The following is a 27,729-nucleotide window of genomic DNA, read 5'->3' as shown; positions in this document are numbered from 1 at the left end:
CTGCTCCTCTCATAGGCCAGCAGTGGAAAATCCCATTCAAGCGTTTAAGTGGTAATTTCTCATCTGAGAGGAGTGGCATTGTCATATTTGGTATGGATGGAGTAGTAGTGAGAAATCCTTCTTAATTGAAAAGTTGGACTTCACATTTCTATTTTAGAAAAGCCACTTTTACAAAGTAGGCATTTCTCTGTACTTACTGCTCTCTGTGCCTGACAGCCTCCCTCCAATCCACGTCTGGTCTGTCCTAGTTGACTGCTCCCCTTGTGTATTCCACCCAGACAGCCATAAACATAGGGCACTCAGCTGCATCTGCATCCATCTGCATACTGATGGGTCTTCCTGGGCAGGAAGAGTGGAGGGCTCTCACAATTCAAAGGCTACTGGCCTGACCCCACACAAAGGACTGATAACTCCCTACAGATCTCCTGGAAGACAAGACTGGACTGTAAGGAGAACTGGTGCACTTCAGAACCACTCTTTGAAGTCTACTCCACTTCAAAGGCACATTTGGGTATATATTCTAGGTATGTGACCCCTTAAAACCAGACACTTCAGTACCTACAACTGGACTATGCCAGAAGGACTGCTGTGCTGCCTAAATGACTCATCTGGACTGCCTTTCTGAAAGGACTGCTATCCTTCTTGTTGCAATGCAACCTGCTTCTACCTGACTCTGCTGGAAGGACTTTGGCTTCCCTCCACAAATGATCTGCAAGGGCTTGTCAGCTTGCCTCCTGTTAAGAAGTCCCAGGGCAATCAAAGGCTTCACCTAGGGGAGAAAATCCACTGCGCCAGAAAAATTGATACAATGCCTGAAGAATCGACACAGAGCCTGTCTTCGGGCTGAGAAAACATCACAGCGGCTACTGAATCGACGCAGCACCTCTGTTGCATCATCACAGCGCATTAGGATTTTCAACTCATTGTACCTGGGTGTCAATTTGTCATCAAACCCCCTACCGCAGTAAAGAACCAAGGATGTCTGCCCGAAAATTGACACATTGCTTTCCTTTCCGATGCCTCACCTCCTCTTTGGCCCCCAGCGTCATTATTTTTGATGCATCCCAGATACTTTGTGCAAAAACAATACATCTACTGATTTCTATGAATTGAGACTTACTTAAACTTCTAAAAAGTGATATTTTGAATGTGCATATTGGATTATAGTTGTTTTGGTCTTGTTTTATTCACATAAATAATATCTATTTTCCTAAACTGGTGTGTGTAGGAGGCTGGCCTGGTTTGTAGTGGGTACCAAAGGTACTTACACCTTATACCAGGGCCAGTTAGCCCTTATTAGTGAAATGTAGCCAGTGTCTAGAAGCCAGGCTTTCTAGAGGTAGCTGTGGCTGAGCAGCCAAGGCTTATCTAGGAGACATGCAAAGCTCATGCAGTACCACTGTAGTCACACAGTACTTACACACATGAAATAAAATACTCAGTGTTTCAAAAATAAAGGTACTTTATTTTGGTGACACAAATGCCAAAACTACCTTAGAGACTATACTCCCTTAGGAGGTAAGTAATACACACAGTACATACACTAGAATGCAGTAATGGCTGTAACAATAGTAAGAAAATAGTGCAAATCACAATAGATAGCAATGGGCCTAGGGGGAACACAAACCATATACTAAAACAGTGGAATGTGAAAGTCGGTTTCCCACCTAGGCAAGTGTAGTGTGTAGAGGGGCGTTGGGAGTGTAAGAAAACACCAAAGGTAAGTAATAGATCCTGCCCCAGAACCCAGTAAAGCAGGAGTAAATCACAGTAAGTTTCCTAGAACACCAAGAACACATGATAGAAGATTATGCAAGAACTGCAAGACACCAACAATTGATTCCTGGACCTGAGGACCTGTGGAAGAAGGGGACCAAGTCCAAGAAGCACTGAAGAGTCCATGGGGAACAGGAGCCCCTGCTAACCCAGATGAAGGTGCAAAAGAAGAACCAACGGTGAAGAGGAACAGTTAGTACTGCACCAAAGAAGACAGATGCGGGTTCCTGGTTGCTGCAGATGATGTCCCACGCCGGATGGATGATCGCAATCGGTTTGCAAAGCTCACGGTTAGCAAAAAATGGTGCGGCCAGGGACAAGAAGGGACCTGGTAGCCTCTACCTATGAGAGAGAGACAGAGGGGGCTCTCAGCAACTCAGAGAGCCTTCAGAAGACCAGGCAACATGCACAGGACTCCCACAGCACTGGGACAATGAAGGTGCAAAAGGAGGCCCACGTAGCACTACACAAAGGGATCCCACGCCGCCGGAAAACCACTCAGGGTGCTTTGTGTACGCAGGATAGAGTGCAGGGGGTCGGAGCTGCACAGTGCACGAAGAACTTTGAGGAAGGATGCCAACAAGCCTTGGCAACTGCAAAACACACGGTGCGCGGGGGTACTGTCTTGCATGAGGAGGCAAGCTCTTACCTCCACCAAAGTTGGACAGTTGGACAGTTGGACTTCAGGACCGTCGGGATCACTTCAGTCCACCACCTGTGTTGCTGGATCAATGCAGGAAAAGGGATCAATGCCACCAGTCCTTCATTCTTCTGGTGCAGGCAAGGGTGATTTCTTTGTTCTTCTTGTGCAGGCTGAAGACAGGCAGTCCTTGGCGGATGCAGGACCGGGAAATAGTTGCAGTTGCTGCCAGGAGCTGAAGATACAATGTTACAGAAGTCATCTTTGCTTCTTTGTTGCAGTTTGTAGACTTCCTGGAGGGTTTAGATGCAGTTTCGTCGAAAGAAAGTGAAGTAAAGGATGCAGAGGATTCCTGCTGGAGTCTTGCAATCTGAGGAAACACCCATAGGAAAGACCCTAAATAGCACTGAAAGGGGGAAACCTAACAGGTAAGCACCTAACAGTGGAGGGCTCTGACATCACCAGCTGGCACTGGCCACTCAGATGCTCCCAGAGTGTCCCACCACCTTGGAATCCAAAATGGTAAAACCCAGGGACACTCTGGGTACCACCCCTGTGGTGGTGATGGACAGGGGAGTAGTCACTCCCCTTTCCCCTGTCCAGTTTCGTGCCAGAGCAGGGACTGCGGGTCCCTAAACCAGTGTAGGCTGGATTATGCAAGGAGGGCACTATCTGTGCCCTTCAAAGCATTTCCGGAGGCTCTGGGAGGGCACCTCTTCCACGCCTGTCATCACCTATTTCCAAAGACAGAGGGTGTAAAACCTGTCTGTGAGGCAGCAGCAGCTGAGGCTGTCTGGAAAACCTCAGAAGGCTGGTATGGCAGTATTGGAGGTCCACTGTGGAGCCCCCAGAGTGCACAGAATTATCCAACCGATACTAGAATTAGTATTGGGGTATAATTCCAAGATTTTAGACATCTTACACGGCCATATTCGGAGTTACCATTGTGAAGCTGGATATAGGTTTTGACCTATGTCCAGTGCACGTGTAAAATGATGTCCCCCGCACTTTCGAAGTCCGGGAAAAAGGTCCTGGGTGATCTGGGGTCACCTCTGCTAGTGCAGGGATGCCCTCACACATAGGTACTTTGCACCCAGCCTTCAGGGTTGGAAGGCCTGGTATATGGGTAACTTATAAGTGACCTGGTGAAGTGTAAATGGCTGTGAAAGGGTGCATGCACCATTTCACACAGGCTACAATGGCAGTCCAGTAGAATCCCTTGCATGGGCTCCCTATAAGTGGCAAAAGTAATGCTGAAGCCCATAAGGAACCCCTGGGACCCCAATGCCCTGGGTACCTATGTACCACATACTAGGGACTTATAGGAGGCAACAGTATGTCAATTATGAGTGGAATACTCTGTTAACAGTATCCAACAACAACATTTAAAGGGGAGAGAGCAGAAGCACTGGGGTCCTGGTTGGCGGGATCCCAGAGACACAAACAGGCTAAAAATGGGAGTAACCATGCTAGAAATAGGCTACTTTCTCACAGTGTGGAGTACTTTTTGTGGTGTTTTCACTTTGTTACTGTATGAGTTATTGCAGAAATACTTTACACATTCCTTCTAAGTTAAGCCTGCCTGCTCTGTGCCAAGCTACTGTAGAGTGAGCGCAGGATAATTAAGATTGTGTTGTGACTTACTCTGACTAGGATTGTGGTCCCTACTTGGACAGGGTGCATACCTCTGCCAACTAGAGACCCAATTTCTAACACTGGCAATCAGCGGTGAGGATTTGTGTTTGTGCAGGCCCATACAACAGCTAGGTGTTCACAACCTACCAACATTTACAGACCCTTTCGATTTTTCTTCCTGCACCAAGAAGGTGAGGTTTCGAATGCCGCTGAGGGCCTTGGCAGAGCCTTGCTCCCAAGAGGAAGATGAGTTGGGAGAGCCTATGAATGGGTCTTCTGAGGAGATACCTGCAGCAGCTGAGGGGGATCCCCTGGATTTGTGCTACCTGTGAGGTCAGAAAGCACTGTCTCCAGTAATGGCCTGACCCCAGAGGAAAGGAAAGGAAAGGAAAGGGAATTCCACCTAAAGTTGGCAAAATAAAAAAATGGAGGCAGAGGAGAGGAAGGCTGAAAGGGAAGCCAAGCGAGTTAAAGCTGAAAGAGCCTTAGCAGAAAAGAAACTGATAAGTGGTTCTCTGCTTATGAAGTTGCACGGAGGGTACAGAGGGTTCCTGAATAGCACCGGGGACCGGGCGTGTGGAAGCATGTGCCAACACATGGGAGAAATACACTTGTAACATTAGAGGATGGGGACGAGACCAAATATACTTCCATGAAAGCCATTTTGATTGCCAAATTTGGACAGACCCCGGAGGAGTATTGCCAAAGATTCAGGGACAGTCAGAAGCCCACCCCCTACCAATCCTGGGTATATTTTATTGATTACTCCAGCAAGGCACTGAATGGCTGGATGCAGGGCAACAAAGTCAATGATTATGCTGGGTTGTACAATTTAATCTTGAGAGAACACATGCTCAGTATTTGTTTTACAGAGTTGCGCCAGCACCTAGTTGACAGTAAGTTGACCGATTCCAGGAAGCTTGCTGAGGTAGACCTCTGGGTAAGCAACAGTTTCCAAAAAGGCATCGGAGGGAACACCCACAAAGGGTTCCAACCAGAAGAAAGAGAGCGGAGAAAAACTTAAAATTAAGAAGTTCTCTAAAGGCCCTCAAAATAATTCCCAAGGGAGTAATGGTAACTAGTCCCAGTTTGATCCTAAAAAGAAAGGGTTCTTTGACCATAAGACAGTGAGATTTGTACCCCAATGTACAGAGTGCTTCAAGTATGGTCACTCTAAGGGTGACTCAAAATGTCCCAAGAGGGCACAGCCCGCAATTGGTGGGAAGACACATTGGTTGGCCAGTGTAGTGCTCAGGGAGGAGATAGTCTCAGTTAGTTTTGGGGAACAGAGAACAGTAACCCTACTGTCCCTGGGGGATAAAGATATGTTGCCAAAAGACCACATGCCTGACAAGATTTCCAAGAATAGGTAGTGGGTCACCATTAATGGGCAACAGGTGGAGGCTCTGAGTGACATAGGAGCCAGCATGAGAACTGTGAAGTGTCAGATAGTGTCCACAGAGCAGATCCTACCGAACGCAGTCCATTAGTCATAGTCATTGACAATCGTGAGAGCCACCTACTGGTGGCTCTGGCTCCCTTTGACTGAGGAGGTGTTGGGGGGGGGGGGGCTTTGGTTCTCTGAAAGTGCCTGTGAGCCCTGCCATGCCTGTAGATTGTTAGTCATTGACCTGGAGCACACTACATGGAGGGAGGTAGAGCAGAGGTCTCACTTGGAAATGATGGGATTGCCTGAGTTGGTCTGGATGACCACAGGGCATCTGCAGCCTGGAACAATGGCCCAGACAGCTGCCAAGGAAAGGGGCACGGGAAACCCATCCCTGAATTTCCCGTGGTGGAGGTTGACAGGGTCCCTAAAGAGGAGACCCTTGAGACAACCGGGGAGGACACTGCCGCTCCTAAGGTGACCTACCTGAACTTGCTGGCTGGCAAGTTAAGGGTGGGCCTACCAGGGAGTAATTCTGCAAAGTGCAAAGACAGTGTCCCTCTCTTGAGAGCTTGGGGAGACAGGCCTCAGCAACGTAGGAGGTGAAGCCTCTGTTATCTTATCTACTGGGAGAATGATCTCCTCTATAGTGAGCCTAAGGGTCCGGGTACCGGGGCAGCCTGTGTGCTGGTGGTCCCCCAGTATTACTGGGCCTTCCCACTGGGTTTGGCTCAAGTCATACCCCTGGCAGGACATTTAAGGCAAGACAAGGCCTTCACCAGGCTTGCCACCCACTTGTATTAGCCCAGAATGAAGGCAGCCTCAGACACATTCTGCAGGTCTTATCTCACCTGCCGGGCCAGTGGAAAGTCAGGGACAAATCTGAAAGCTCCCCTAATCCCGCTTCCCATCACTGGCACGCACATTGAAAGGGTGGGCATCACCATCATTGGTACATTGGACCCCAAAGACAGCCCTAGGGAACAGGTTCATTGTGGTCTTGGTGAGCCAAGTCAAATGCTACCTAGAGGCAATCCCTCTGAGGATGGTGACTGCACATGTGGTGACCAGAACTCTGATGGGGATCTTTACCGGTGGGGTTCCCTGAAGAGATAGTGTCTGACCGAACCACTCACTTCATTTCTACATACATGAAGTCAATGTGAGATGTGTGTGGTGTAACCTATACGTTTACCACACCCTATCACCTCAAAACCAATGAGAGGTTCAACAAGACCTTGAAAGGCATGACTGCAGGTCTACTTGAGGCATAAGTGGGACATCCTCTTGTCATGCCATCTCTTTGCCAACTGGGAGGTGCCACAGAAAGGAGTAGGGTTCAGCCCCTTTGAACCACTCTATGGCTATCTTGTCTGAGGACCTCTGAGCATTGTCATGGAGGGGTGGGAGAAAGATCCCAGGAAACCCCTCAAGGATGTGCTCAGCTACATGTTGGCCCTCCAGAATCAGATGCACTACTTCTAGAAAAAGGCCAAGAGCAACCTCGAGGCTAGCTAGGAGGTACTGAAACACTGGTATGACCAGAAGACCACTCTGGTAGAGTTTCAGCATAGCCAAAAGATATGGGTCATAGAGCCATAAGAGCCCAGAGCTCCCCAGGACTGCTGGACTGACCCATACGAAATCAAGGAGCGCAATGGGGAGGCACCTTATTTAGTGGAACTGCAGCCCCTCTCGGAATCCCCTAACGGTGCTCCATGTCAAAAGACTCAAGCCCTACTTTGAAAGGTCCGAAGTGAGCATGCTCCTTGTGTCAGATGAGGGTGTGGAGGAGGAGAGTGAACCTCTCCACAACCTCCTCTCTGCACAGGAACACGATTGGTCAGTGGAGGGTGTCAACCTTGCTGCCACCCTGACCCCAGAGCAGCAAGGTGATTGTTAGCAGTTGCTGGGACAGTTTGCCTCACTGGTCTCACTTACCCCCGGACTCACGTATCTGTACGCTCATGACATTGACACGAGAGACAGTACCCCTTTAAAGAACAAAATGTACAGGTTGCAGACAGGGTGAGAGTCAACATCCAGGAGGAAGTCCTCAAGATGCTAGCCTTAGGAGTGATTGAGCCCTCTAGCAGTCCATGGTCCAGCCCCGTGGTGTTGGTACCAAATGGCGCCAAACCAGAACTTCAGTTCTACGTGGACTACAGGGGCCTCAATTCCATCAACAAGGGCATACCCCATACCCAGAGCTGATGAACCCATTAACAGACTTGGCTCTGCCAAATTCCTCAGTATCTTTGATTTAACACCAGGGTACTGGAAGATCACCTTGACTATGGGAGCAAAAGAGAGGTCAGTATTCTCAAACCCTGAAGGCCATTACCAATTCCGGGGGATGCCCTTTGGCTTGAAGAATGCCCCTGCTACCTTCTAACAGTTGGTTAACAGAAACGGAGGAGAAACAGCAAGGAGAAACATTGCCATTTACAGTGCCAGCTGGGATGAACACCTGCATAAACTCCAAGAGGTGCTTCAGGTACTGAAACTGGCAGGCCTGGCAATGAAGGCCAGCAAGTGCCAGATTGGGAAGGGTTCTGTGTGTATTTGGGACACCTTGTAGGTGGTGGCGAGGTGCAGCACCTCCAGGCCAAGATTGAAACCATCATGGCCTGGCGACCATCTAAAACTCAAACTGAGGTGAGAGCCTTCCTAGGCATCATGGGCTACTACAGAAGATTCATTAAGGGCTATGGCACCATTACCTGCCCCCTTAGCTGAGCTGACTGCTAAGAAGCAGCCCAGGTTGATGATCTGGACAGAGGCTTGTCAGAAAGCCTTTCAATTCTCTCAAGAAAGCCATGTGCACAGCATCTATGCTCAGGGCCCCTGATTACTCCAAGGAATTCATCATTCACACAATCGCATCAGAGCATGGTATTGGAGCAGTCTTAGCACAGCTCAATGAGGGCGGCCTAGACCAACCGTTAATCTTCATTAGCAGGAGGTTACTTCTACGGGACCAGAGGAGGAGTGCCATTAAAAGAGAACCAATTGCTGTGGTCTGGGTCAAGTTAGAGATGGCCCATACTGCCAACATCTATTTCCCCTTTGTCTCACTGCTTGGCGAGATACACAAAGATTAACTGGCAGTTGCGCATAGTCATGTGACCCAGGTTACAGGCACACAATGGCTGGGACCAGAAATTGCTAACCTTCTAAAAGTGGAATTTTCAGAATCGTGACTTAAAATCCAACTTTACCATTAAAAAGGTTTCAAATTACAATTCTTTAGACACCAAGCTCATGATTCATACCTGCTCCCAATTGAAAATGTATTAAATACGGTAACCCAGTGTTATCCTATCAGAGAGGTGGGCCTTGCAGAAGTGAAAAATGAATTTAAGAGTTTTTTTAATTACCTGGGCATGTAAAAGCTAAAAGTACATGCCTTACTTTTTAAATACACTGCACCTTGCCCTATGGGCTGTTTAGAACCCACCCTAGGCGCAATATATGTATTAAAAAAGATGGCTTGAGGCTGGCAATAGGTTTCATTTGACAGGTCAAAAGGGTAGTATAAAACTGCACACACAGATTGCAATGCCAGGCCTTGGACATGTTTCAAAGGCTACTTAAGTGTGTGGCACAATTAGTGCTGTAGGCCTACTAGTTACAGGCCCTAGGTACATGCAATACCGCTTTACTAGGGATTTACAAGTAAATTAAATGTGCCAATTGGGTATAACACAAATTCACCAGATCTAATGGAGAGCACAGGCACTTTAGCCCTGGTTAGCAATGGTAAAGTGTCCAGGTCTTAAAAGCTCACAAAAAGAGGTTCAGAACACAGGAAGGTGAAGGCAAAACGGTTTGGGATGATCATGCAGAGACGGCCAAGTCCTACAGTTACTATAAGTGGATAAACACTGATTCACTCTCTGTCTCCTGATCTTTTGTTCTACCAAATTGCTGAACCTTTGTTGCTCTTGCTACTAGCTGGCACTAGCTGGAAGGCCACACCAAATACTGACAGAAAAAAACTGCTTGTGTCATGAATCCTGAAAAGTAAAAATTAAACTGTCTAGTTACTGATCTCATACACCTTAACTGACACTTGTTAGTGTTTTGGTATAAAGAACACAAAATACCTCTGTTGTTACTCAGTGCTAAGTCACTTAGCATCATCAAACATGCCATGCAGGTAGAACACAGAGCAAACTCTTAGGGCATGAATAGATGCATTTTCAAAGTTTTTCTGAGCCACGGATGGCTCACTATTATTTGTAATTTCTGCAGCAATATCTTTCAGCTGGGGATGAAAAGCCCTTAAGGGCATATTTATGAGGCTGCTTGCACCGTGTTCGCCCTACGCAACATGATTCATACACAACGCAAACCCCAAATGCGAATTATGAAGCCATGTAAGGCCACTTGTGTGGCCCTGAGTCGCTCAAAAAATCTGGAGTAAAGCAACACAGAGCAAATAGCTGCATTGTCTTAGTCTGCCCTGGGAGGGCTTTCCATGGGTGTTGTGTGGGTGTTCCCATTCAACTCCCAGAACTGGGAAACCTGGGAATGCACCTAAAAGCTATGCTCTCCCAGGGAAGGCATAACAAGGATAAATAACTTTTTTTCTCCTTGTTACTTCCTGTTTGTATGGTGCTCAGCAGCACACAGAGGAATATGTCTCAGAGGATTGTTTTTGTGAAGAACGGTTCTCCTTCCGGCACAAAAACAATCCTCCATGCAAAGGAGGCACCCTTGCACTATGGTGCTAGAATGCCTGTGTCAATGCTAGGCAGCCAAAAGTGAGCCAGTGTAGGTAAAAAAGCAGGAATGCGCAGTACTGACTTAAATACAGCACACTTCTGCTCTTCCCGTTATACAGTACAGTGCAGCAAGGTGCACTGCATGACAATCTCATAAATATGCTCCTCCAGTTTTAAACTAATTTAAGGTAGGAAGGACTCACAACGACCTCCGAAAAACTGTATTACCTTTGCATATGTTTTAATAAGAAATGCAATGTGGTATTTTGTATTCTTGTGGTTCTTATTGTTCATCCAGGAAATTCTAGTCAGCGCTCAAGTGTGTGAATCACTGTTGAATGCATAAGTGGTTTGTTTCTTTATTGACGAGTTGTAAAAACTGAGAACCAAATTCAATATTTCGCAACTGTAAACCTATGATCAGGCACAGGAACCCGGGTCACAATTAAAACAAAGGCACTGATACCATATAGGAAGATCTGGATACCAACACTCAGAGCTCTGCAACCCAAGTCCTCTGTTTTCAACTCAGATACTTTGTTATAAGTTAGGCAGAAACTCCCTACTTGAGTTTATTGAGTTTATGCATTTCTTACTTGACAGAAAGGCCTACAAAGGAACGCATGGAAAAGAAGCCTTATCTAGGCCAGGGCAAGATATTAATTATGCCTGGGAAATCAGAGTAATTATGCATTACTGTAACAGGGTCACAGTAATGGAGATGCACAAGGATCTTTATATAATGTTTGTGATTTATTGAGTTTGAGAGGGTATTACAGTCTTGCTCTTTGTTATGTTCTTTGTCTTTGCCTTCCCACGTGGTCTTCACTCTTTCTCTCTCTCTCTCTGTATTCTTCTTTACCCAGATGAAGACTCAGGAGGCGCATGAAAAGACAGAAGAAAACAAGAAGGTTGGTATATAGGTATGTAGTATAAATACTGTTTTTCTCTTTTTCTCCCTTCTTTCCTGTTCTGTCTGATGCTCATCTCGTCTTTGTATTTACTTTTCCTTTCTTTGCTGATTTCCCTTTTCCTTTTTTAATGTTTTTCTTCTTTGAACTTTCTTACTGTCTATCTCGTTCTCTTCTTCTGTCTCTTGCTAGGGTTCTCTTTTGTTTCCTCTCTTGTGCCCTCTCTTCACTCTTTTTATTGGCTTAGTTGCTTCTTCTTCCTTTCTCTATAATTTCCTTCTTGTATGTGCTTTTTTCTGACCCAAGTAGTCTACTTGTTATTATTGGGGTCCACCCGTAGTAGCCCGTGTTCCATGAAGATGTAAATAAACAAATCAAACAAAACCTGCTCGCAAGCTGAATCATACAAAAAAATAACTAACAAGGACATAAAACATCGAAGGGAAAACGGAAATGTTCCCTTACTAAACGCACCATCTCCCTCCCACCGATCCTGCTCTCACAACTCCTTTTTTTCCCTTTTGGTTGTTGTTGGATCGTACTTGGCTAGGCCACGTCAATGCAGCCGGTCTGTGCACTTCACCGCCTCCTGCTCATCTCACTGGGCGTTGGGGCAATCCTCTCGCCGTCGTCTCCTCTGGTGTCCCGGCGTCTGCTTGGTTCTCCTCCATTGCAGTCGGCATTTTGCTGTCAGCGGCGCTGGGAGAATCCGTCTCTCCTTGATCGCGGTCGGGTTGGGATTTAAAAACCCCTCCTCCGGCGGGCCACTCACCGTCATTGGCGGTCGTGAAGTTTTCTTCCAGATCGCCTATTCCCGAACCGGAAGTACCCCCAGGGCATCGCTGGGTCGTATTCACATTCGGCAATTATTCTTCTGATGCAAGTTTATAGAAATTACACAATCTCGCTAGTTTGAGTATTTTGGGGTAAACATCCTACTACAAGAGCACAGGAACAGCGAACTAAGAAAGTGAGTGGTTGTTGGATACTGTTGTTCATGTCCTATAGCATTTAGTGAATTTTTTGGGTGCAAAATGCATGCTCGGTCCCCTTTTGAACACAAGGGTATATTTTGCAGAACAGTACTAAATGCTCCATTACGCTACTCACGTAAATAGGCATAATTACAAGTAATTTTGCTAGAAAGAATTACGCCAGTCATGCACACCCATATCATTAACGCATGCTAAGAGTGTTCGAAACTGTTGGTAACTGGATGTGTTCCAAGTAGAACCCCTCCAAACCAGTTCCTCCTAATCACAACAGTTGTGGGATATTACATTTCACAGTAACGTTGGTGGTCTTTTGATAGTATGGATCTCCTTCCTGCTCCTTTCTACTAGAAAAGCTTGACACACAGTTCTGTAAACATGTTCGATTGACAAAATACAGATGTTTTGCAATTTTAACTACTTCAAACCTAAACCTTCCTGTTGGAGTCTTAAAATAATAGACATTCCCTCAAAATATCCTGCGAATTATAAACACACAAGGAACTATTGGCTACACTCCATTTCCAGTAAAGCACCCAAACCTTTTCTCGTGTTTATTTGAATCATATGGCCAAGCAGGCCAGAAGATAAAACCCAGTAAATGCACACATAACCCCTCATAACTCATCATATAATATCTACACCCTAAAAACCAAAGGGATTTTGCCAGCATCTTCAGGCAGGAGCACACACACCAAGTTATCACACTCCTAGCCCACACAATCTTTACTACTAACAATTCCTGCACATAATCCACAGAATTTTGTCCCACAACCACCACCACAAACACTACAAAATTCCATCTCTAACACCCATTGGTTTTAGCTTACATCTGCATGACAGGTATGTCACACACTTAAGCAATTATGGATTAATGCAAGCAGGACAAAAACTGTGGGACCCCTTTGATGGCCACCAAAACCAAAATATAATTGCATGGCTTATCACAGTGAGGGGTATTGACCAAAGCGTAGAGGAGGTACCAGTTCCCCAGAGAATGCTACCAGCTCCATGCCACCCATCCCACAGTGGATCGAGAGTATGACATGCATAGTGCTTTTAATTTCCATAATGACTTCCTCAGACTCAGTGTCCTTTGTGCAGTAATCTGCCATCTTCCTGGATGGCAATACATTTCACTAAACGTATGAGGAAAACAAAGAAGCATCATTGGCAATTAAAGATGGCAAGCTCAGACACATGATATTGCATTTTGTTGTGTGCTCTTATTTAGGATACCAAAGATTGCCACAGGCCTAATGCATCTTGTGTTAATGCTGTTCACCACTATCACCTGCTATGTAAGTGTAAGTGATGAGCAGGCAGTTTTCATTGTTGGCACATACTACCATTCATGTAGATGCTGGTATAGAATAACGTAATTGACTTCACCCTTGGTCAGCCTCTATAGGCTGTCGTACACACACACATACACACACAACTACATCCAAACACACAACTCCACACACACACACCAGCACAGTCAGTCAAAGGCATACCCAGACACAAACCCACAACTACACCACCACACACATACACATTAAATCAAAGACCTACACACACTTCCACACTCATTCCCTTTCACACACAACTATACACCACCACATAGTCTCACAAACTCCCACTGACAGTCTCATGCATTAAGTGGCTCACACACACACTCACACACATAGGTAACTACACCCACACACATTCTGTCACACACATACCCACAGACACACCCCTATATATTCAGTCACACCCACAAAGGCACACTCCCCATAATGTCAGTCATAGGCACACCATGATACACCTACACCCACCCACACACATTCTCTACCACACACACAGACTATATTCAGGCACACATACCTCCACCCCCCACTTTTGTCACAGACCTACGCACAATCCTTCACACACCCACCCCATTATACCCACACAATTACAATGTCACACCCCCCACAGATTAAGTCACACATATACCTAGACACTGTTAGTTACTAACACACACCTACACACACATTCCCTCACACACACACACACACAGATAACTACACCTGCACACACATTCAGTCTTACACACACACACCTCTGCACACACTTCCTCACACACAGAGATAGTCACACACACTCATTCACAGCCACACACACCCCTCACATACTCACCCAGACACACACACCCCTACACAGTCACACACACCCCTACACAGTCACACACACACACACACCCCTACACAGTCACACACCAGACATGCCCCTTATATGCATCTCCACATGCAGTCCCTCACACACACATCCACATATTCAGTCAGACACAAACCTACACCTGCACCTAAACACATACACATTCCCCCGAATACACACACACAACTACACACACAGATAGCCACACATACATACATACATTCCTGCACATATATAAACATGTACAGACACACGGGTAGTTGTGGTTTTGACTGGAGGTTTGTTTAACAAAACATTCAATTGGACTCACAGTTCCGCCACAGTGTCAATCAAATAGCTGGAAAATATGGTTATCTGACAGGCACAGCATTGCAGTAGTTCCTCGATCTATCAAACAAATAAATAAATGTGTTCTCCTTAAAAAAATATAATTTGGTTATTGAGTGGCTCTGAAAAGAGCCTTTGTGTTAATAGTGTGTGGGGCACACTTGTTTGAAGAACTGGATACATTCCTTGATGTTATTCAGTGACCTCCTGTTCTTTTCGGCTGTGCTGTGAAACGGACTCCAGTCCTACAATACAATCATGGCTTGGTGAAGCTGATGTTATTGTGGCATATTGAGTCCATTAAATGATTACAGATAAATGTTGAAATTACCTTGTTGACATATCGGATTTCTCAATCTGTGGACAAAACTGACTTGACCACTGCCACCTCGGTCTTTGACATATAGACAAAGGAAGTGAGTGCATAGAAAGCCATCAAATATGCCGATGTCAACTTCATTTGAATTCAGAGTCCTGCCTCTGTGATTGTGCCCAGATTGTTGCTACAATAGTGCACAATCATGAGGCCTGGGTGCTCTGAGTCCAACATGCTCTCAACCATAGGCAACAGTTGATGCAAATTCATACCTCTGTGGCCAATCCAAGCAATGTCCACTTAGGGAAAACCAAGATCCTCGTCAATGCCAACATTTTTGGCATGCTTTCTGGCTCAGAAAACAAAGCTGTGGCCGACAATTCACATTCGAATTATGAAGCTGGTGTGCTGGAGCATGACACAGGAGAAGTCAGTAACAGAAAGAGACATTTTATGGAAGAGCAATGAGTTTGAACAGGATTAAAAAAGGCAGAGAAAAGTTTGTGATTGGGTAGTGGTGGTGTGCTCAATAGTATGATAGATAGTAAATAATGGGTATTTGTATTATGCATTCTGATTGGGAGAAATAGTGTCATTACTGTTATGTTGTTTGTAATAAGTTTATATTTATTAACATTATAAGGTGCCTTCCAATGAGAAGCTCAACCAGACCTGCAGAGCTGATAATGCTTACTGAACTTTCGACATGTAGCTTGCTTGCTAAGGAGCTCCAAATCGGTTGTTGTGGGAACTGAGGTTCAGGAATGCTACATGGGGAAGAGTGTAATGGTGAGTGTGCAAATATATTACAATTAAAGCAACTAAATGAGTTGCCATAGTATGCTGGTCTATTTTCAAGTGCAAAGGAGAGAATAAGAAAGAATTAGACTAACCTACCTCTGCCTTTCCTTAGCCTTCACCTTTAATTAAAGGGTATTTTGCAGATGCGCTGATCGATCACTGTGCTTGGCATGGGACACCCAAGCAATGAATCAGCCGATCATAATTTCTAAGTTCCTCTGAGTGAAGCTTGAAGATCGGAAATCTACAGTGGCTACGCAAATCTGCACAACAGCTGAAAAAAATGCCCTACTGAAGGGAAATATTATCTCCTAGATAGGGAAAGAAACCAGAACATATAATTTTGTAATACAGTAAGGGTACTGGCTCTTTTAAAATTGCAAAATGATTCACATTAGCTATTGGATCCGATATTCCACTATGTTGTGGTGACCACGGCAAACAAAGTGTCCTACAAAAAGTTTTGCTATTGCTGCAACAGTACATAGGAGTTACATTAGGTTGAATCAATAGGGGCTGATCCCAGTACAATATTTTAAAAAGACTGCAATATGATTGGGTAAAGGGGTCAAGCATACATATAGATATATCACATGTAAAACTTTAGCTTGTTTAGTTTATTTCTGGTTGATGAGCAGGTTCAGGAGGTGAACTCTCTTTTGCTTTTCATTTTCAAAAGTGTACTGAACTGGGTGTGGGTCAAATCTGATCATTGATCATCTCTGAACAAGCAGCTTCTTATACAGGTATTTGTCCTGTGTATACATATTTCACACTTTTAAAAACAAAATGTGTATATTAATAAATTAAAATGTAAAACATTTAGAGTAAGGATTCAAATGTTTTATAAACATACCAAATACATGGATGGCATTGCAATGTTCGGCAATTCATGGCAGTTGATTTGTATATCGATGTATGGATATGATATGTGTTTGATGTATTTGTATAGGTGGCAACATAAAGGAAATATTCTGTAGAACTTTAGATGAACAAGTATGGGTTAACATTAGTGTAATTCTGCTTAATTTAATAGTATTGCTTATGATTATTGTTGGTGAATAAAAGTTATTTTTATTCTGTATACGACATTTAGGTGACCTGTGTGAATTATATAAAAAATCTGTGTGAATTTGCATGTCTGTGCTTTACAAAACTGTGCATATGTAAGGTAATAAAGTTTGCCAAAGACCCATGTAGCACATCGAAAATGTTTTAGAAATGGAAATTGAACGCCTATATGATAAGGCTATGAATATTGTTTTAAACAATGTCCTGTGTAGTTCTCATATAATAGATTCTATAAATAAGACTGTGTACTTTACTTCTGTCTACAATTGTTCACAGAGAGCACACACTTCAGACAGTTAGCTCCCCCAGCCTCTGGCTTTTACAGACCTCTTTCTAGAGAGGCCAGTTCTTCTGCAATCCTAAGCCCTTTTGGGAGGGGGGCTAAAGTCCCACTATGTATAGACTTTATCATGCATAGAATACTTGATGTATAGGGCGGTCCCTCTCCATACTTAAGCTCAGTTATATGGCTTAGTGCCAACTGCACACAGTGCTTGTTTTCTAGAGAGCTCCTAACACAGAAGCTAGCCTTTCAAATACAACCAAACCCTATTATGTGGTTAACTGGCTGCTACACACAGTGTTCATTCAGAGCTGTCCATACAGAGGGCAGTCTGTCACCCAATCCAAGGACCATTATATTGGAAAGGCCATTCTATGTATTGATTTTACCTAACAAAGGCCAGTACTGTACTGCACTCATGCCCCATTATGTGTGTAACCCTCTGTAGGAAAATGGCTCATTGTTGCAGTTACCCCCCCACACATTTTGCCTGGTATTGATGCTGTCTTGACTAAGAAGTGTGCTGGGACCCTGCTAACCAGGCCCCAGCACCAGTGTCCTTTCACAAAAAATGTACCATTGTTTCCACAATTGGCACACCCCTGGCACACAGATAAGTCCCTTGTAAAAGGTACCAGTGGTACCAAGAGCCCTGTGACCAGGGAAGGTCCCTAAGGGCTGCAGCATGTGTTGTGCCACCCTCACCTAACACATGCACACTGCCATTGCAGAATGTTTGTGTTGGTGGGGAGAAAAAGGCAAAGTCAACATAACATCCCCCTTAGGATGCCATGCACACAAAATACTGCCTGTGGCATAAGTATGTCACTCCTCTAGCAGGCCTTAAAGCCCTAAGGCAGGGTGCACTATACCACAGGTGAGGGCATAGCTGCATGGGTAATATGCCCCTACAGTGTCTAAGTCTGTTCTTAGACATTGTAAGTACAGTGTGGTCATATTAAGTATATGAGAAAAACAAGGAGTCACCCTCCAGTCAGGACTGCCCCTAAGGTGTCCTGAGCTGAGGTGACCCCTGCCTTAGGAAATCCACCATCTTGTTTTGGAGGATTCCCCCAATAGGATTAGGGATGTGAAAATGTCTAGAGACTGAAGAGCTAGAATCTTTATTCCTAATGGCTGTTGGTGTTGAAGGACTCTTCTGTGAGTTGGTAGAATGGTGCTCCCAATATGCATCTTAGGGCAAGGGCATTTCAGCATGTATACCATAAATTTGTTTTTGCAAGTAAGAGGTTTCTTAGTTTTAAACACTTTCTTACAAGAGATAGTGGTGATCTCTTTCACATTCTCACCATGTTTGCAAGCTTTGCATCTGCTGCATTTATTGAATCCTTCTAGCGGTTTTACCCACTTGGGGCCTTTATCCCGCATTATGTTGTTCTTTACCAAAATATTTCTCATTAAGTGTGCTCTAAGGTAAATATAACTCGCGCACCCGCCATGCACAGTTTTATCATCAATAATTTTCCTGAAAATGTTGCAGTGATATTATTATGTTATGAGTGACGTAATATGTGGGGTAATTAACAGTGCACAGCACAGGCGTGAATTATAGTTACCTTAGGGGACATGCTATAGTTGCCCGTAAGGCACAAGTTACAGCTACTTGAGCTAACCATAACTATAACTGCTGAATTTCTATGGTTTTGTGCAAGTAAAATGTGAACCTAATTATAAAGATTATGTAACCTTTGTTTTTTTAAGTGAATTAACATCCCTGTAACCTCTGTTATTTTCAGTGAATTTCTATGGTATTTTTAATGTTAAGTAATATTTAATCACTTTACGCTAATCCTCTGGCGATGGCCATAAGTTAGTTTCATATATATATATATATATAAATTGGTGGGGGCTGGATTAACATAAGTTTATTAAGTATTACTTAATGTTAAAAAAACAGAGAAATTTGCTGAAAAAAACAAAGATTACAGGGAGGTTATAGTTAGGAAACAGATTTTTTTTTTTAAACCTTAAGCATTCACCAAAAAACCAAAGGTTAGAGCGATGCTATAGTTAGGTTCAGATTTTACATGCACAAAACCATAGAAATTCAACAGTGATAGTTATCTAAAGAAACTATAACTCGTTCCCTAAATTAACTGTAACTTATGCCCTCACCATGCACTGCTATTTTACCCTACGTTACCACAGTAATACCATCTTCTTTATCATTGATTATAATATAACTGCAACATTTGCAATAAAATTATTGCTGAGAAAACTTTGCATGGTGTGGGCGCGAGCTATATTTACCTTAAGGCATTCACCTTTTGCTTCCACCCACTACTGCATGCAGAATAGGCCAATGGGTCAGCCTACTTCAAACACTGGCTTACTTTACTTTGAGTGATTGCATTTTGCTCTTTCACAAGGACCACATCCACACATAAAGTAGTTCCCTTCAATGCCAGTGTTTTACTTTATCATCATTTCAGTGCTGCCTTTGTGTTTAGAGCCTGGTGTGTGACCAGGACACTTTTTAAAAGGTACTCATGATGCTTTTGATGTGAGCACAGAACACATTCCAGATGTATTAGTTCCTGTCTCCAGCTAATGCTGTTGTAAATTTCTTTTGGAGAGGTCTTTGTTTATTTGACTGCTGCGATTTCTCAGCATGCCAGACTGTGTTAATTTGAAACTGTTCTTTATAAACTTATCCTCAATTTAGTATTAACACAATGAAGTGAATTTATAACTGCACTGTATTTCATATTGGTATTTATTTAAACTAAGGACTAAAGTTATATTTGTAAACATTAAGGGCCTCGTTACGAGGCTGGTGGTCTTGTGACCGCTGGCCTTGCGGTGACGGTGGGATGACCGCACCCCAGGCGGTCTGACCACCACAATACGACCCTGGTGGTCGGACCACCAGGGGATCACCGTCTCTACAGGGACATGGTTCCCGACTGGCTGACGGCAGTCAGATTCGTGGTCAGCCACAGTGGTGCTGAGTTAAGCACCATTGTGCTGATCACAAGTCCCCTTTCTGCCTGCCTTTTCATTACGGTTTAACCGCCATGAAAAAGCTTGAGGAAAGGAAATGCTGGGATCAAAGGGGGGCTAGGTCGTGGGCAGTGCAGGGTCCCCCCTGCCTAGCACCCTCAGAATGTGCACTGTCTGCTTTGCAGAGGGAGCTGTTGTGCTCCCTTAAGCGAGTTGAGACCAATACCACAGCACTGTTCCCACTGGGCTGACCAACAGGAACGTCATAATATGACGGTGGTCACATTTCAATACTGCTGAGGCCGCTGGGTTGACGACGGTCTCATGCCAGCGTATTTGGTGGTCCGCTCTTCAGACGGCCAAACTTGTAGTGGGGGCCCTAAGTATGTTTATCCTGCTTCAATGGCTTTCTAGATTGCTTTATTATATCTAACTATTATATCACTAATTGAAGCTGTGATACCAATTCCAATTTCATATCTATCAATCTGTTCCTCTTTGATTCAAGTGTTTTGTTTAAATAAAAGTCTCTGCTGCACATGTGAAGCACTTGGTGCACAGTTACCAATGTAAGTCCAGATTTACAGAGACACTGGGTAGATTCATAGCAATTCAAAGTGATGCAAAGCAACACAGTCTTTACTTTTAACCACAAAAAGTATTTAGCACTGTAAAGGTGCCTTTTTCTCAGTGCAAACAGTGCTTTGGCCTGCTTTGCAACATATTTTGCGTCAAGAGGGAATTACTTGGGCAGATCAGCATAAAACCCCCTAGTTTTCGATGTACAAACTGATTTATTATGATAGCCAGGATCGACTTTGGTTAAAAAACAAATGCCACCTTGGAGCAGGCACTAACAGGGAGAATTTTTTCATTTCTCCAAACATTCCACACATAGCACTAGGGCTGCACTGCACAGTGCATATAAAATATGTGGCATGTATAGGCATAGGATTTTGTACCGTGGGGACATGTTTCCAGTACAAATACTATGTCTGACAGAAAACACAGACCTCTGCATCATGGTGCATTATAGCGCATAGGTAACGATAGCAGCAGGCCTACGTTTTTATATTAAATGAGCCCTGCCAAGTACCACGCATCAGGGGTTAAACTGACGCATTTTAATGCTGGTGTCACATTATCACATTAAAATGCATTACTCACGCGAACAGAGCTGCCTGACACTCTTTGGGGATTAGCAGATTTACTCCCACATACTATTATGCTATGCTGGGAGAAATAGTATGTAAGTGGATGGGCAATTGAAAATTGGTGGTTTCCACAAAGCACACATTTGTATTCTTAAATCATGGCAGTCCCAGGTATAAGTTCAAGTTACATATGTACATAGTTTTGTGAACCTTACCCAGAGAGCATGAAAGGCCATTTATGCCAGCTATTTTCACAGAGTGCATCAAATTACCAAGATAACAGCAGTTCTCGGTCCAATCCAGCCTGCCCTCTAGAAAATCTTTGGCTTGTTTCCTGTAATAATTAAGATGGGTTTAATGAGACTATGTCAGCTGTGGGAATGTGACCTACTTCTGAGCTGCTAATGAGATCCCAGATGCTGCTCAGTATGGCTTCAGGAAGAAACACAGTATAGAGTCAGCACTGGTCGCGGCGGTGGAAGAAATAGGAATTATTTTGGACAGTGGAGGGAAAACGGCATGGCTCTTACTCGATCTATCTGCCGCTTTCGACACTGTCTCTCATAGAGTGCTTACCAAACAGCTGGAAAGTGTAGGTGTCGGAGGGTCAGCACGTGAGCTTCTGACATTGTTTCTCTCAAATAGAGAACAAACAGTCACCTTCATTGAATTTATATCGACATCTTCTACATTGCCATTTAGGGTTACTTAGATGTTCCCTGAGCCAGACCATTTTTTGGTATAAATTTGGCGCCATTGGCCAAATTGATTAGGTTGTTTGTTTTTTCCACCGTATCATATGTAGATGATACACAGATCATAGTTTCAATCTCCGGAGATCCATTAGAAGTTGCCAAGCTTTTCAGAAGGTTTATGGGTGAGGTTGTAGGCTGGATGAGAGACAACTGAGAAACAGAGGTCTTACTTTTTGGAAAGGAAACATACTTTTAGAATTTCACTTGGTAGCCTCAGGAATGGGGCCACCTCCACTCTCCAGTCTCTAAGGTAAGGAATCTGGGGATCATTTTTGTCAACGAGCTTACTTTTTCAGACCAGATAAATCAAACCACATCTTGTTTTATCTTTTAAGAACATTGAAACAGATCCTTCCGTTCATCCCTTTTGGTTTACAGAAATGAGTAATCCTTTCTGATATTGATTACTGGAATGCTCTCTATATGCGCATACAAAAAAGGCAAATGAATAAACTGCAGACAGTTCAAAATACAGCAGTTCACCTTATGATGAAAATTAAAAATTTCACATCAGTCTCCAAAAGCACTGACTTCCTTCACTGGCCCACTGGAAAAGAGTAGCATTAAAAGCGCTTTATTTGGCATAAAAAGCACTTCACAATTCAGGCCCACTCTATTTGAGAAAGGTATTCTTCTGCTAGTATATCCCCAGAAGACCCCTCCATTCTTGTTGCAGCAAATTAGTGGCAAGGTCTAAAATTAGGAATGCATCATGGGGAGGCGGAATTCTTTCAAATACCACCATTAAATTGTGGAATACACTACCCTTGTACCTCAAAGCATTCCTCACCCTTCTGCCGTTTAGGAATAACTCAAAACATGGCTCTTTACACAAAGCCAGGCTCTTTAGTACAACCTTTTCATTTTTTCCACAGATCTGTTTTTACCTTCAGTATTTACAGGTGCTAGCACCAAGACGCTCTTGGGAAATTGCGTGCTTTACAAATTATCATTACCAAAAGGGCCTGACAGAACTGCTAAGGTGAGATGCAAACACAACATTTCCAGGATTTGCTCATGTGTTGGCCGCACACATATTCTTAGAAAAAAAGCCATGCAATTGGAAAACCATTTCATACAATGCCCACGCATACCCACTCAGCAGCACAGCAAAGGTGCTATGGACTCAAATGCAAAGAACGGAACTGGACCAAGGATCAGTAGTAACCATATCCATAACTGGGATGTGGTGGGCTTTCTCAAACCTGATCTTCCTCTTCCATTTCATCTGCTGCACCTACTTACACTTCTATAAACAAACAATGGGTGTGATGTGTAAGGGCTTTAGGAGTGCCTTGTTTTTTTAAACCAACAGCAGTGTACATGCTCAAATGTATGTACTCAAACTAATAGTAGAAACTACCAGTCCCAGTATGCTGTTGGCCTGTGTTTGATTTATGTATACACAATAATTTTTAGATCACATTGTTCTCTATATAATTCAATTGGAAAATATTTCCAAAGTAAAAATTCACTGCAATGTAGTGTCTGCACCTCCTGATGTAGGAGCGAGTTTGCCTGTAACCCCCCACCCGGGTACTATACCCTGCCAACCAGTAAGGAATGGCCAGTTAAAACCTGTCCCTCGGCACCCCAGCACTCTCAATTACAACCAATGCGCCCTGCGATTAATACTTAGTGGTGGTAATACTGAATCTTCACCTAGCCCCTATAGGGTAGTTTTTTTAGGAAAGAAGTGCGTGCACAGGGGGGACTGGAGTGAATATAATATGTGCTGAGCAGCAGGAATATACAGTCTATTCTTGTTGTGGAACAAACGGGCTGGTTGTCTTTGTGAGTTGGAGTGGGCACACTGGGGGTTTCAGCAGGGAACCAAAAAGTAGCCCTTTATAAATTATGTCGTACACCAGTCTCCTCAGAGCTGCTGAGGATCAAACATGGGCAGAACATCCAGATGATTCCATCTGCCCCACCTACGGAATAAAGGTGGGGTACTGGGTGAATGGGGCCATCCTGGCGCAAAAAGAAGAGGTCTAAGAATAAAGCAGAGAGCACATCAATCCAAAAGGGCTGCCAAGGGTCACACCTACTATTCACCCCGAAAGCAGGAATCTTCTTTGTTATCTCAATAGGCTAAGCAATTGCTGCAGAGATTGTGTAACCAGAGAGAAACAGAACTGAGTCCTGCTTGTTGCAGGGAAAAATAGTGAGTTCTGTATTACAGTGCTACGAGGACACAGCCTGCGACTGACGGCACCTTGAATATGTATGTTATTTTAGAATTGTATTACACACAATATAAGATAGGCTGCAGCAAAACTTGAAGACATTTTGGGGCACGTTGACAAGCCTCTTGCATCGCCGTTGTGTCACTTTATGTGACGCAATAGAGGCGTAAATCTGGAAATCATATCTATGAAGCCACGCAAAGGCACTTTGAGTGGCCTTGAATGACCTCATAGAAAAGTATTAAGGCAAGGCAGCTCAAATCACTGTGTTGCCTTACTCTGCAGAAGGGAGGCTTTCCTTGGGCATTGCGGTAGGTCCTCCCATGCAACACCCATGGATTCTGACACATCCCAAAATACCGGACCTTGTAATCCTGGGAATGCGCCAAAACCTTCTGCTTCCCCCATGGAGGTGCAATGAGGAGAAATATCTTTATTTTTCACCATTTTTAACTCTTTCTATGTGTGCTGCATTCTGCAGCATTCATACAGAGTAAAAAAAATCCTTCTAGGATGGTTTGTGTGCAGGACGGTGCCCCTTCCTACACAAAAACATTCCTGCCTACAACACAGACACCCTTGCACCAATGCAAGGGTGCCTGCGTTGGCGCTAGGCTGCCAAAATGCCGCCAGCGCAGTGGGGAAGGACATGAATGCACCGTATGACATAGATGCCACACATTTGGCAGTTGAATGTCACTTAGAAGCGCATTGAAACTATAGAAATGTCACACATAAGCAATGTGGAAACTTGGCAGCTATTATTATTAAAATTGCTCTGAAATGATTTCTTCCCCTTTGGCCAACGCAGCACAGCAACTTGGGTTGCTGTGCTTCCCTGAACAAAATAGTAATAAATCACAGAAGCATCTGCTCCTAAGTCTCCTCAAGCTCTGCAAAGTCTGCCTAAAAACTGCTCAATAGCAAGGGGCACGTTGTTTATTTTCGATCAACAGACTCACAAGCCCCTCGATAGAATAAAACAAGATTTGACACAAAAACAGTTTCTACAGAAAAAAAAATATCTATCCTTCATAAGATTCAATCAATGTCCTCTTTTATGGAAACATTCGAAAACTATCCCATGGATTGACTTTCATTTCAATCTCTACGTTTATTATATATACAATATACATATAAGCGAATATAGTTACGTTTCTCTACTGCCATCTAGTGCAACTATGTTCAATTGACTGCAGCTTCGTGTTTATATCACAGATTCTTGGTGAAATGTCCATAGCGTGGCACACATGCACCAAGGGTAACGCACTGAAAAGGCGATTTTAGTACACTACTGGAGAACTATAACCATAATGTAAATATTAAGCAGCACGTACGACCAAAATATGTAAACTACGTAACAAAAATTGCAAATTATGCGGCACATTCTCCAACAGTAATATTGTCATGAATTTGGGCTAGAAACATTTTGTGTGAAAATCTTCAAATTATGCTAATTATTTGGCTCATTCTGCAGCAAATGTGGTACATCCACAATTATTGCTAATTGCACAGATTTTTCAAGACAACTATCCACAAAATACATTTTAAAAAATAACAGGTAACGAGCCTTATAGTCCTAGAATGCACGGCAGCCTGCTATCCCTGTATAAAAGCACATCTCTAATTTCGGAATTCCAATCAAATATTGCGTAAAAAACATTGTGGGTCACAAGTATCCCATAAAAAATATTGCCATGTCAAAAATATTGTAGGCTAGAATATAGAAGGTAAGAATAGCATTATTTCAGGTATTTAATCACATTTTTAAATATAGTTGTGTATACATTTGCTCTACTTAATATAGTTGTATAAAGTATTGTTGTGTGAAGAAGGCTGTTGTCATACGTACAAAAGTAGATAAAGTAATTTAATTAGCATGAAGATTGGGCATGACTTCCCTCTCTGTCATTTCCTTTCAAATGCCTCGGACAGAATGCCACCGCTCTCGTGACAACGAACAGAAAATAACATCATTCCATACTCCTTTGACAGAGTTCGGGTAATATATGTGAAATACATTACAACTTATTGTTTATAAATTAGGTTGATAAATATTGGTTATTTTAGTATTATAAGTTATTGGTATTGTACGAATAATTGTGTTTAATTTACTTTAGTTTAGTTTGCAAGTTTTCAAAGGAAATGTATTTGTTTAGTCTGATTAGAAATTGTTAGTTTAGTAGTGGGTTGTAGGTTTCTAGGAGATTAGGGTGTGCAGTTTTTTAAAATGTATATTATTGTTTTTAATTTAGAAGTAGTTTGTTATGTAATTTAATTGTTAATTAGGTATATGAATTCATGCATTAATTATTGTTTATGTTTAAGTATTTAAGTATGCCAATGCAAAAATGTATATGTCTAAAAAGCAACAGCATATTAAGTTGGTTTCACCAATGTGATCTTGGTATCATGCTTGACCCGAATAGTGTACCTCTTATTATACTAAAAGAAAACCATATGAATCAAGGGGTGGAGGGCCTGATCACCTGACGGTCTCATCCCCAGTCATATTACGATGTTTCCACCGGGCTGAATGGCGGGAACATTGTATTACGAAGCTCCCGCCGGTCAGCCCAGCACGAACAGTGCTACAGTATTGGTCTGCCATTACCATAGCACAACAGCACCTTCGGAATGCACACTGTCTGCAAAGCAGGGCTGAGGGGGCTGCACTGCCCACTACATGGTCGTGGGCAGTGCAGGGTGCCCCGGTCACCCACAGCACCGCCTTTTTGCAAGTCTTTTCATGGCGGGTAAACTGCCATGAAAAGGCTGGCAGAAAGGGGACTTGTGATCAGCATGGCGGTGCTGACCACAAGTCCGACCCCGTCAGCCCGTCGGGGACCATGTTTTGGTGGGGACAGCGGTCCCCTGGCAGTCTAACCACCAGGGTCGTAATGTGGCAGTCAAACCACCAGGAGTGCAGCAGTCCAACCGTCACTTCTTCAAGACTTTTCTTCAAGATGTACAGTTTAAATTTCATAAGATTTTCCCAAATAAACTGGGATGTTTGAAATGTTATATACATAAAATTCGCTTATTTCCACAAGCTAACCCTATGAGTGGTAAACTTCAGAATATACAGATAGCTATCAGTGAAGATGTGAAAATGGAATTGGAGAGACCTAAGTCTGAAGGAATTATTGAGGAGATCGAAGGCACCGAAAGGTTGGTTCCAAATGTGGTGTCCAAGAAACCAAGTGGAAGTCTTTTTGTGTGGACTCCTCACAATTGAATAAGAATGTGGTGATTAACAGATGTCCTCTTCCAAATATTGCTGATATGTTGTAACTTGAAGGGGATGAAGTATTTTCATCAATTGATTTAACCTCTGCATATCATCAAACTGAGTTAGAGTTCAGAAATCTTAAGCTTTCATTACCCCTTCTGGCAACTTTTGGTATGTTTGATTAATGTTTTGCCTGGTTTCCGAAGCCTCTGTTTTTCAGAGGGCCTTGGTAAAATTATTGAGGGATCTCAAGGGTATCAAAGTCTACCAGGGTGAAGTTCTGGTGTTTGGAAAAGATGTTGAAGAGCATTATTTCAGAGTGAGACAGGTGTGTCAACGAAGTCTTTAGGCATGACTAAATATTACAGTACATTTGTCAAAGGATTTGCAAAAATGTGTGCCA

At 43.5% G+C, this 27,729-nt stretch overlaps 1 protein-coding gene and 1 long non-coding RNA gene across 3 annotated transcripts in view; one reads left to right on the top strand and one right to left on the bottom strand.

Moving 5' to 3' along the window:
- LOC138282526 (uncharacterized) overlaps positions 1-27,729 on the bottom strand; it is a 135,178-nt gene that overhangs the window by 55,085 nt on the left and 52,364 nt on the right. The window contains exon 1 of one of the 2 annotated variants that reach the window (XM_069220214.1): positions 11,622-11,803. The exons of the other annotated variant lie outside the window; for it this stretch is intronic. The gene's annotated coding sequence lies outside the window, so the exon portion shown is untranslated. Of the gene's footprint in view, positions 1-11,621; positions 11,804-27,729 lie in introns of those variants that run through there. 2 annotated transcript variants of the gene reach the window in all.
- On the top strand, positions 11,891-26,091 carry LOC138282527 (uncharacterized). Its single transcript, XR_011200965.1, has 3 exons — positions 11,891-12,049; positions 15,521-15,666; positions 26,030-26,091. It is a non-coding gene; the product is annotated as an uncharacterized lncRNA (long non-coding RNA).

This window comes from Pleurodeles waltl, chromosome 2_2 (genome assembly GCF_031143425.1).
Source record: "Pleurodeles waltl isolate 20211129_DDA chromosome 2_2, aPleWal1.hap1.20221129, whole genome shotgun sequence".
Classification (NCBI taxonomy): domain Eukaryota; kingdom Metazoa; phylum Chordata; class Amphibia; order Caudata; family Salamandridae; genus Pleurodeles; species Pleurodeles waltl.
This window is presented reverse-complemented; position numbering and strand designations above follow the sequence as displayed.